Consider the following 9079-nt stretch of genomic DNA (forward strand, 5'->3'; position numbering starts at 1 on the left):
ACGAAGTGTTGGGAGCAGTGCAGGGTCCACAGGCCCCTGCTGCTCTTGCCTTCTTGGGGTCACAATGCCACCACAATAGAACCAGCCCTGCATCCAGCACCTGCAGGCCGAGCACTTGCTGTCTTGCCTGAAAAGATGCTGGGCATTGACCAACCAATCAGTGCCTTTGCAGCTATTTTGGGGGTATAATGGAAATCACAGTGATTTTGTCAGATTTTGGCACATTTGAGACACATGTGTACACTTGTGAAGACGTCACGGTCACGTTGAAGACACGCACAGATCCAGAAAGGTTTCCCTACAGTCTTCTGCAGTTCCTGTCTCCCTAACCAGCCTTGAGTCTGGGTCCCTGGGCAAAGCCATGGCCAGCTTCCTGTCACTACGGGCTATTCTGCGTTTCTTAGAGGGGTGCATGAAAGGAAGCATGTGGTGTGCATGTTCCTTTATCCTCTGTCAGTACCTGTGTCTTCGGAGCTGTCTGTGCTGGTGCGTGTATCAGCAGTGATGCTCAGTTGCTTGGGTCTGACAGTGTTTATCACTCACCTCTTCATGGACATTTGGCTTGTTTCTGGAGTTTTTATCATTACAAATCTGCCTTGAACATTTGTGCACAAGTCATCACAGGCGACTACGTCTTCTCTTCGTGAAACCCTTAGGAGCAGCATTGTAGGCACTTTTAAGGAAACTCAACCCCTCCAAGGGCTGGGCCACTTCCCATCACCACAGCAGCGTGTGTGCTGCCTGCTGCGTGTTGGCCATGGGCAGCTTCAAGGTCTGCCTCCCAGGTCTATAGGAGCACCCCTTGTTTAAACATGTACTTCCCCAGCAACTTAGGAATTGGAGCAAATTCTCATGAGCTGCTGCCTTTCAAATACCTTCTCTGGTGAAGTGTCTGTTTAAGTGTTGTTTCTTCCTTTCTTTTAGCTTGGGATGATTGCTTTTCTGATTGCTGTTTGTTGAATTTCAAGAATTCTTTGCATGTTTTCGATACAAGTCCCTTATCAGATGTGTGGTTTGCAAATATTCCCAGTCTGTGGCTGGTGTTTTCGTTCTGTCAAAATTGTCTTTCAAAGAACAGAATTTTTTAAAATTAGTGCATTTTAATGATACAGAATAAGGGGTTTTGTTGTGGCATACACATACATGCAAATGATGTGCTGTGGCCAGAGCCACCCCAGCCCCTGGTTTCCTTCCTCTCCTCTGATAGTCTCCCTGCCTCTTTCCTGTCATCCCCAGATCCCACCTGGGCAGGAAAACATGTGATACCTGTCCTTGTGTGCCTGGCTCATCTGGCTTAACTTGATGGTCTCTGATTCCATTCATTTCCCTGCAAACAACACAATTTCGTTCTTTCTGGTGGCATAATAGTCCACTGTGTATATATACCACATTTTCTTTATACTCACATACGCCTGGGCTGATCCTGTGACTTGTACATGATAAACATGGGCATGCTGGTATCTCTACAGTATGGTGGCTTTAATCCCTCCGGGTGGTATAGTGGGGCCCATGGTGGCTCTCTTCTAACTGTGTGAGGAGCCTCCCTTCTGGCTGGGGTGAGATGGAGTCTCAACGTGGTTTTCATTTGCATTTCCCTGATGGTGGATGATGTGTTCATTCCATCTGCCTGCTGACTGGCCAGTGTTACGTCTTAGTCCTTTATCTATCCACTCTAACCCGCTGCAGAGGACCCGCTGGCCAGCTCTCCCTCCCCCTTCTCTCCACCGGTGCCCCCTCAGGTGGGCACTCACTGGTGCTCTGACCTGGGTTCTCACTCCTGCTTCCTGGAGTCCTGGGCTGGGTTCCTGGGCCTTGAGCACTTCCCCATGTTTTCTTCCAAAGTTCTGGGTCTTGTGTGAGGTCTCTGGTCCACTCTGAGTCGGCCCGTGCAGGGTGAGTCTCATTCTTCTACAGGTAGACATCTGGTTTCCCCAGGCTCTTCTCTCCAGCCTGTGAGTGGCCCCGGTCACAGGCCAGGGTTGGGGGCCCTGTGGCTGTCTTGCGTCCCTCCTGTTCACCATGCTGCTTTGTGACCATGGTCTCCAGTACACCTGAAATCAGTCTCGGGCCTCGGCTTGCCCACAGAGCAGAGCCCTGGACTTGGAATGTTTTCATTAGTGGGTTTTGCTCTTGGGGTCAGCTCTGCCGGGCCGAGTGCCACAGGTGTGGCTTCATGCTGCGCGCCTGGGAGCAGGACCCGTTTGAGTTGGTGATCCTTGCGGGCTGGGAAAGTAGCTTCTATTTCCAGTATTCCACGAGGCCTTTCTTCTTAAAATCAGGGGAGAATGCTGGGGGTTGCCAGAATTTCTTCTGCATCTATCGATAGGGTCTTTTCCCTTTCATCAGTCCGTGGACCACCGTGATTCGTCTCCAACGTCCAGCAGGTCCTGCGTCCCTGTGGCCCACTTGGTCACGACACTCCCCCTTCAGACAGCTGCTGGCTTCCGCTTGCCAGGCCTTGTTGGGAAGCTTCCCTGTCCACTCGCCCGCTCCCCGGTGGCTGCTGCTGTGTGCAGTGCGGGAGCCCTGGGCGCGCTCAAGGGAGGCTGCCTCCCCGCAGGTTGTGCTGCTCCTGCCAGGCCCCAGCGTGGGTGCCACGGTGGTTTCCATACCCAGACTGCGGTGGAGGGACCCGGTGGGACCCTGGTCACCTCTGCCTCTGTCTGTGAGTGGGAAGTCATCGATTGCTGGGCTGTGGTGGGGCACCCAAAGGTCACAGCCCTTCTGTGGAAACGCAGGCCTTGGCCAAGATGCTGGCTCGTCCCACTTTCCAGGCATTCCCAGCTCCAAAGCTCAGACTCCTGGTCCCAGGTCCGTGAGGACTTCTGCCCTGCCTTGTCCCCTGGGCGAAACACTGCAGTCTGACACTTGCAGTGGGATTCTGTGCCAAATACTCACAGGCAAGAGGCTCATGGAATCTGCACCAACCCTCCACAGAAATGCTGTCCGACTCCCTGGCAGGCTGCACCTCCTGGACCCAAGGCCTGAGGTTCTGTCCTGGGTCCTGAGGCTTGGAGGGAAGGGGCAGAGGTGGGGTCCCAGGTGGTGGAGATGCCGTGGTTTCCCTGCAGCAGCAATCCTGAGCCCACTCCCTGCAGCTCAGGAGGCCTGGCATGGCGGCTGGGGTCTCTTGTTCATGTCTCTGGGGCTGGAGCTGCCTTGGAGGGGGCCTGGTACCAGGGTTCAGGGTGAGGCTGTGGCTTGGGCGGTAACTGCTGCTCATCTGGAAAGCTGCCCCAACACAGGGTGGCCCTGGACTGACTCCCACTGCAGGTCTGCGTCATGGATGTAAGTGACAGACTCGCAGAGGGTTCACCTTTCCCTCTGACTGGGCAGGCAAAGGCAGGCACCAGGAGAGCTCCATGCTCCTCGCTTCTGGTTGCCAGAAGGTGGACGCCGTCCTCTGCACTCAGGCCGGAGCCGTCCTTGGAGAGAACACTCTGGGCTGACCTGACCCTGCCGCTGCTGGAGGGCTAGGAAGGGCTGGGGAGGTAGTCCTGGAGCCAACAGTCCCACGGGGCTGGGTGAAGAGCCCTATGACAGAAGCGCCTTAGGGCACCGTGCCAGGAGCACGTGAGCACTGTCATCAGAGGCGAGGAGCAGGGGTGGGCGTCTCCTGTCAGAGGCCGAGGTTTGCTGATGCTGGCTTTCACAAACTGATGAGCTTTGCTTCAGTGAACTTGAAAGAGGGAACCTGGGCCGACAAAGGCTGGAAGAGCTCTATAAATATGATTCTGGAGAGTGTCCAAAGCATTACAGCAACCGTGCCACTCTTGAGGAAGGACACAGCTGTTTTCACGTAACACAGTGGTGTTGAACTTTCCAGGACAGGCAGTTGGCATAGAGCTCAAGGGCAGCTCCACTCCACCAGTCAGACTCCTACCCTTGAAAGGTCAAGGGTGCTGGGCATGCAGAGTCCAGGGACAGTGGGAAAGTCACAGCCTGAGACGCCTGAAGCTACAGACACGCATTCTCTAGCCATCCTGGAGCGAGAAGCCCAGGCAGAGCGGGGCTGGACCCCCACCCAGGGCTGGGGGGGGACCCTCCAGGGATGGCAGGCTGGACTCCACCCTGGGCTCCAGGGTTTCCGTCCTGCCAGCCCTGGGCTCCAGGTGTCTTGACTCCAGTTTACATATCTCCGTGTCTGCCGATCTTCACACGTCTCTGGTATGTGTGTGCCTCAGTGTCCTCTCCTCTTTGTACAGGACGCAGTGCTGCTGGATGGGGGTCCACCCTCCTTGCCTTAACTGGCTGCGTCTGCATTGATCCCATCTCCAGGCGAGACTGTGTTCAGAGGCTGGGGTTAGGCCTGGTGTGTACCTAGTAGAGCTGGAAGAGACTCGTGGAATCCGCCTTCTCCCTGCTCCTCTCGAAGGTGTGCTCTGCCTCTGCCTTTCCGACCACGCTTGGGACGCTCCTGCCCTGGAGCAGCCTGTTCCTGGCTCTGTGCTCCCGTCTCAGGGGTAGGACAGAGAGCAGCTTTGTGTTGCTGGGCCGGCTCCCAGGCAGACAGAGGACAAACCGTGTCAAGGTCTTTGCTTGACTGAGCAGAGGAGGTGGGAGCAGGCAGAGCTGGTTCCTGGAGTATTTAAGAAACACAGTTCTCCTGTTGAAGCAGGGACGGGACAGCTGATTTCTGGGGGACTTGCTTAGTGGACCCGTAAGCTTCCCGAACAGTAAGTGTAGGGACGGAGGTTTAGAGACCGTCTTTCCCTGGAGATCTGTGGGTCCATGGGAATTCAGAGTTGGGGGGCAGTTCCCGTAAGTAGCAAGGTGGACGTGGCACTTGCCTGACTCGCCATGTCCTGGATGGCTGGGGAGGGGACTCCCGCCGCTCTGTCAGTGAGCATTGCCCCTAATGCACTCCAGGGCATGTTCTAAGACTGCAGGTGGGACTGACTTCGGCTGATCCGTGTCCTGTCCTGTCCTGTCCTGTCTGGTGGCAGAGTTGGTGGCTCTAAACACAGGAAGAATTGTTTGCACAACAAACCCCTTTACAATGGAGTGGCAGTTCAGGTTATGAATTTCAAAACTTGCTTGTCAGGCAGGGTGCGTCTGGAGCCGCCCCTCAGGCTGCTGGGTTTTGTGAAGGCCGGTGCAGAATGACTTTGTGTCCGATGCTTGGGAGGTCAGTGTGGTCAGGCCCCCATGAAGAGCTGGCCGCCTGCCCCTCGTTCTCACGCCCATTGACTCTAGCTTGGGTCGGCCTGGCCTGCTCCTTCCCCTGTGAGCTTGGGGCCCCAGGTGACTGTTGTGGCTCCTGGTCCCTCCGGTTCTACTGCCTGCTTGAAATCTGGGGACTAGATTTCTCAGTCTCTCTGCTAAGATGGCACAACCCTGAAGCCCAGGAGGCACCCCGTGGAGGGCAGAGCCCCTGAGGGACAGTGGTACAGCCCTGAAGCCCAGGAGGAGCCCTGTGGAGGGCAGAGCCCCCTGAGGGACAGTGGTACAGCCCTGAAGCCCAGGAGGAGCCTGGTGGAGGGCGGAGCCCCCTGAGGGACAGTGGTATAGCCCTGAAGCCCAGGAGGCACCCCGTGGAGGGCGGAGCCCCTGAGGGACAGTGGTGCAGCCCTGAAGCCCAGGAGGAGCACCGTGGAGGGCGGAGCCCCTGAGGGACAGTGGTGCAGCCCTGAAGCCCAGGCCATGTCCCCTGGAGGGCAGAGCACTGGAGGGAGGGGGCTGCTTGCTGTCCCCAGTGTCTTTCATCCCAGGATTCCCCCTTGGCCCACACCCTAACCCTGGGGCTTGGTGCCACCTGTTTCTAGGTGCAAACCTGGCCCCTAGGTGGACTTTGCTTCCTTCAGGGCTGGGTGCTCGACCCTAAGCAACCGGCTTCAGGTGACCAGTGAGGAGAAGCGGCCAAGGATGTGTGGGGACTTGTGTATGGTGGCCACAGCAGGGAGAGGCCTTCCCTAGCAAAGCTCCAGCCAGCAGCTCTGCTCCCTGCTGTAGCCACAGCCACAGCCAAAGGTCTCCTGGGTGGAGGTGGCTTGAGTGGAACCCCCCGGGGCATCCCACCCCAGGCAGCACAGCCTCCCTGAGCCCTGGGTGGGCTGTGGGAGATGCAGGAGAAGGAGACTGAGGCTGAGCCAGGACATGGGCATTTACTCTGAGAACCAGGTCTACACCAAGCAGGAGGAATGCAGTGCCCATGCTCAGAAGCCAGGTTTTCATGGGGCCCCTCTGTCACCACCCTGCAGACCTGCGAGGCTGGCAGCGGGACCCGAGGTTTCCAGCCCCCCTGCCAACGCTGGCTCTCACTGCACACTTGGGCCCCCACCCCGTGCCACCTGAACCCCAGGCCAATGTCCCAACGGGGCAAGGCTAGCTTTGGAAGCCATGGCCAGAGTTACATAAGGTCACCTCCACCCACCAGGGCTGTGAAAACTGGGTCTCGCCCATTACACAGTCCGTGTCTGAGGCTGAGTCTGCCCTGAGGTCTGATGCACTAATGTGAACCACTGTGAGCTGAAGGACGTCCACAGATGTGACATTTGGGGACACAGTGGAGGAGGGCAGCAGTGGCTTTATACACCCCAGGCCAAGTGGGTCAAGACTCCACAGCTGGGCCGCCTTGGGCTTGGTCCCCAAACCCGAGAGAAACCTGGTCCCTGGCCCAGCTGTGCTGGTGTTGGGGCTGCGGCCACTGGACACACCCATCTTTCCGAAAGCCGGCCCTCGGGCAGGCAGCACGTGCAGCGCCACAGGAACGCCCTCGCTGCCGCCCACACTCCCTGTGACACCCCAGCAAGGCCTTCCCCTGGGAGGGCTGCTGGCCGGCGACCAGGTGCCCAGGCCTGCAGCACCCAGCTCCAGGCGACTCCTGACCTTCCTGATGGGACAGGCACCTGGTCCAGGCCCAGAGGGAGGACCCAGCAGTGCTACAGACTTCCCTGAGGCCACAGACTGGTGGCCCCTCACTCACACCAACCTCCCTAAAACCCGGAGGCAGAAGAGCATCAACAGTCCCCACTCAACAGAAGAGGAAAACGGGGAGACCCTTAAAACCACCTTTCGGGGGGCTCGGCCAGCAGAGATCCTGCAGGCAAACCTGGGGGGCTGCCGTGTCCTCCCCAGGTTGCTCATGCTCTGGAGCAGGGCCAGAGAGGCCCAGCCTCAGGCCCTGGGATGCACAGCATCTGCTCTTGCAGGACGGTAGTCCACCACAGAGTTTTCAGACAAGCATCTGACCTACCCTGCAGCAAGCCACAGCTCTGGGGGCCACCCACCTCCTCAGGGATATTTTGAACTCATCCCAGACTTCATGTTATTGTGTCCATGAGTATTTCAGAGAGTATTTCTAAAGATCAGAACTGAAGCCACAAAACCTCAGTTCTATATGTCACCGGGAAAAGAGCACTCAGGACCCTGGACTCCCTGACTGGCAGCCAGCTCCTGCTGCTGTCTCCTGTCCTCCCTCCTGCTCACAGCTCAGCTCCTGCTGTCCCAGGTCTTCCCTCCTGCTCACACTCCAGCTCCTGCTGTCCCAGGGCCTCCCTCTGCTCACAGCCCCTCACTGTCCCAGGGCCTCCCTCCTGCCCACAGCCAGCTCCTCACTGTCCCAGGGCCTCCCTCCTGCCCACAGCCCAGCTCCTCACTGTCCCAGGGCCTCCCTCCTGCCCACAGCCCAGCTCCTCACTGTCCCAGGGCCTCCCTCTGCTCACAGCCCAGCTCCTCACTGTCCCAGGTCCTCCCTCCTGCTCACAGCCCAGCTCCTCACTGTCCCAGGGCCACCTCCTGCTCACAGCCCAGCTCCTCACTGTCCCAGGGCCTCCTCCTGCTCACAGCCCAGCTCCTGCTATCCCAGGGCCTCCTCCTACTCACAGCCCAGCTCCTCACTGTCCCAGGGCCTCCTCCTGCTCACAGCCCTGCTCCTGCTGTCCCAGGGCCTCCCTCCTGCTCACAGCCCTGCTCCTCACTGTCCCAGGGCCTCCCTCCTGCTCACAGCCCTTCTCCTGCTGTCCCAGGGCCTCCTCCTGCTCACAGCCCAGCTCCTGCTGTCCCAGGGCCTCCCTCCTGCTCACAGCCCTGCTCCTCACTGTCCCAGGGCCTCCTCCTGCTCACAGCCTAGCTCCTCACTGTCCCAGGGCCTCCCTCCTGCTCACAGCCCAGCTCCTGCTGTCCCAGGGCCTCCCTCCTGCTCACAGCCCTGCTCCTCACTGTCCCAGGGCCTCCCTCCTGCTCACAGCCCTGCTCCTGCTGTCCCAGGTCCTCCTCCTGCTCACAGCCTAGCTCCTCACTATCCCAGGGCCTCCTCCTGCTCACAGCCCAGCTCCTCACTGTCCCAGGGCCTCCCTCCTGCTCACAGCCCAGCTCCTCACTGTCCCAGGTCCTCCTCCTGCTCACAGCCCAGCTCCTCACTGTCCCAGGTCCTCCTCCTGCTCGCAGCCCAGCTCCTGCTATCCCAGGGCCTCCTCCTGCTCACAGCCCAGCTCCTGCTATCCCAGGGCCTCCTCCTGCTCACAGCCCAGCTCCTCACTGTCCCCATGGCTTCCTTCCCTGCAGGGCCTCTGGTCTCTCCCTCAGTCCTATTTTTCTTCGCCATTGGCTTTTGCCCCCCCGCCTTTTTTGGGGTCTGGAGTTGCCCACTGGGCCAGCCCCAGCCTCGCCCGTGTGAGGACGGCGTGGCCCAGGGCTGGTGGCTGTGGCTGCTCGTGCAGGGCCTGCTGTGTGGTCGCAGGTGCACAGCCTGTCCTGAGCACCGCTTTTCTGGGGCTTGGCCTCCCCGTCCGCTGCTCACCCTGATGCAGTCTGTGAAAGAAACTGTTTCTCCTTCATTTGGTGGTTTTCAGGAGAGTGAGGGGGCTTCCATGTCTCCGTGGTGCCTTGTATTATCCCAGCTGTAGGATGTTGGGAAGACCCGGGCTTAGCTCTACTGGATGTTTCGCCCACTGTGTGGCTCCCTGTCCCAGCGTCCCCACGTCCTTCAGCCTGTGTGCCTGATGGGAAGGTCAAAATGGTTAGTGATGTTTCCTGGACGGGGAATTTAGGATGGAAGTTGCACTCGGGGGTTACCAGGAAGACAGCTTCCCTCTGCTGCCTCAGTAACATTTCCCCACAGCTCCCCCAGGAGCAGAGT

The sequence above is a fragment of the Urocitellus parryii genome, chromosome 2 (genome assembly GCF_045843805.1).
Source record: "Urocitellus parryii isolate mUroPar1 chromosome 2, mUroPar1.hap1, whole genome shotgun sequence".
Classification (NCBI taxonomy): Eukaryota; Metazoa; Chordata; class Mammalia; order Rodentia; family Sciuridae; genus Urocitellus; species Urocitellus parryii.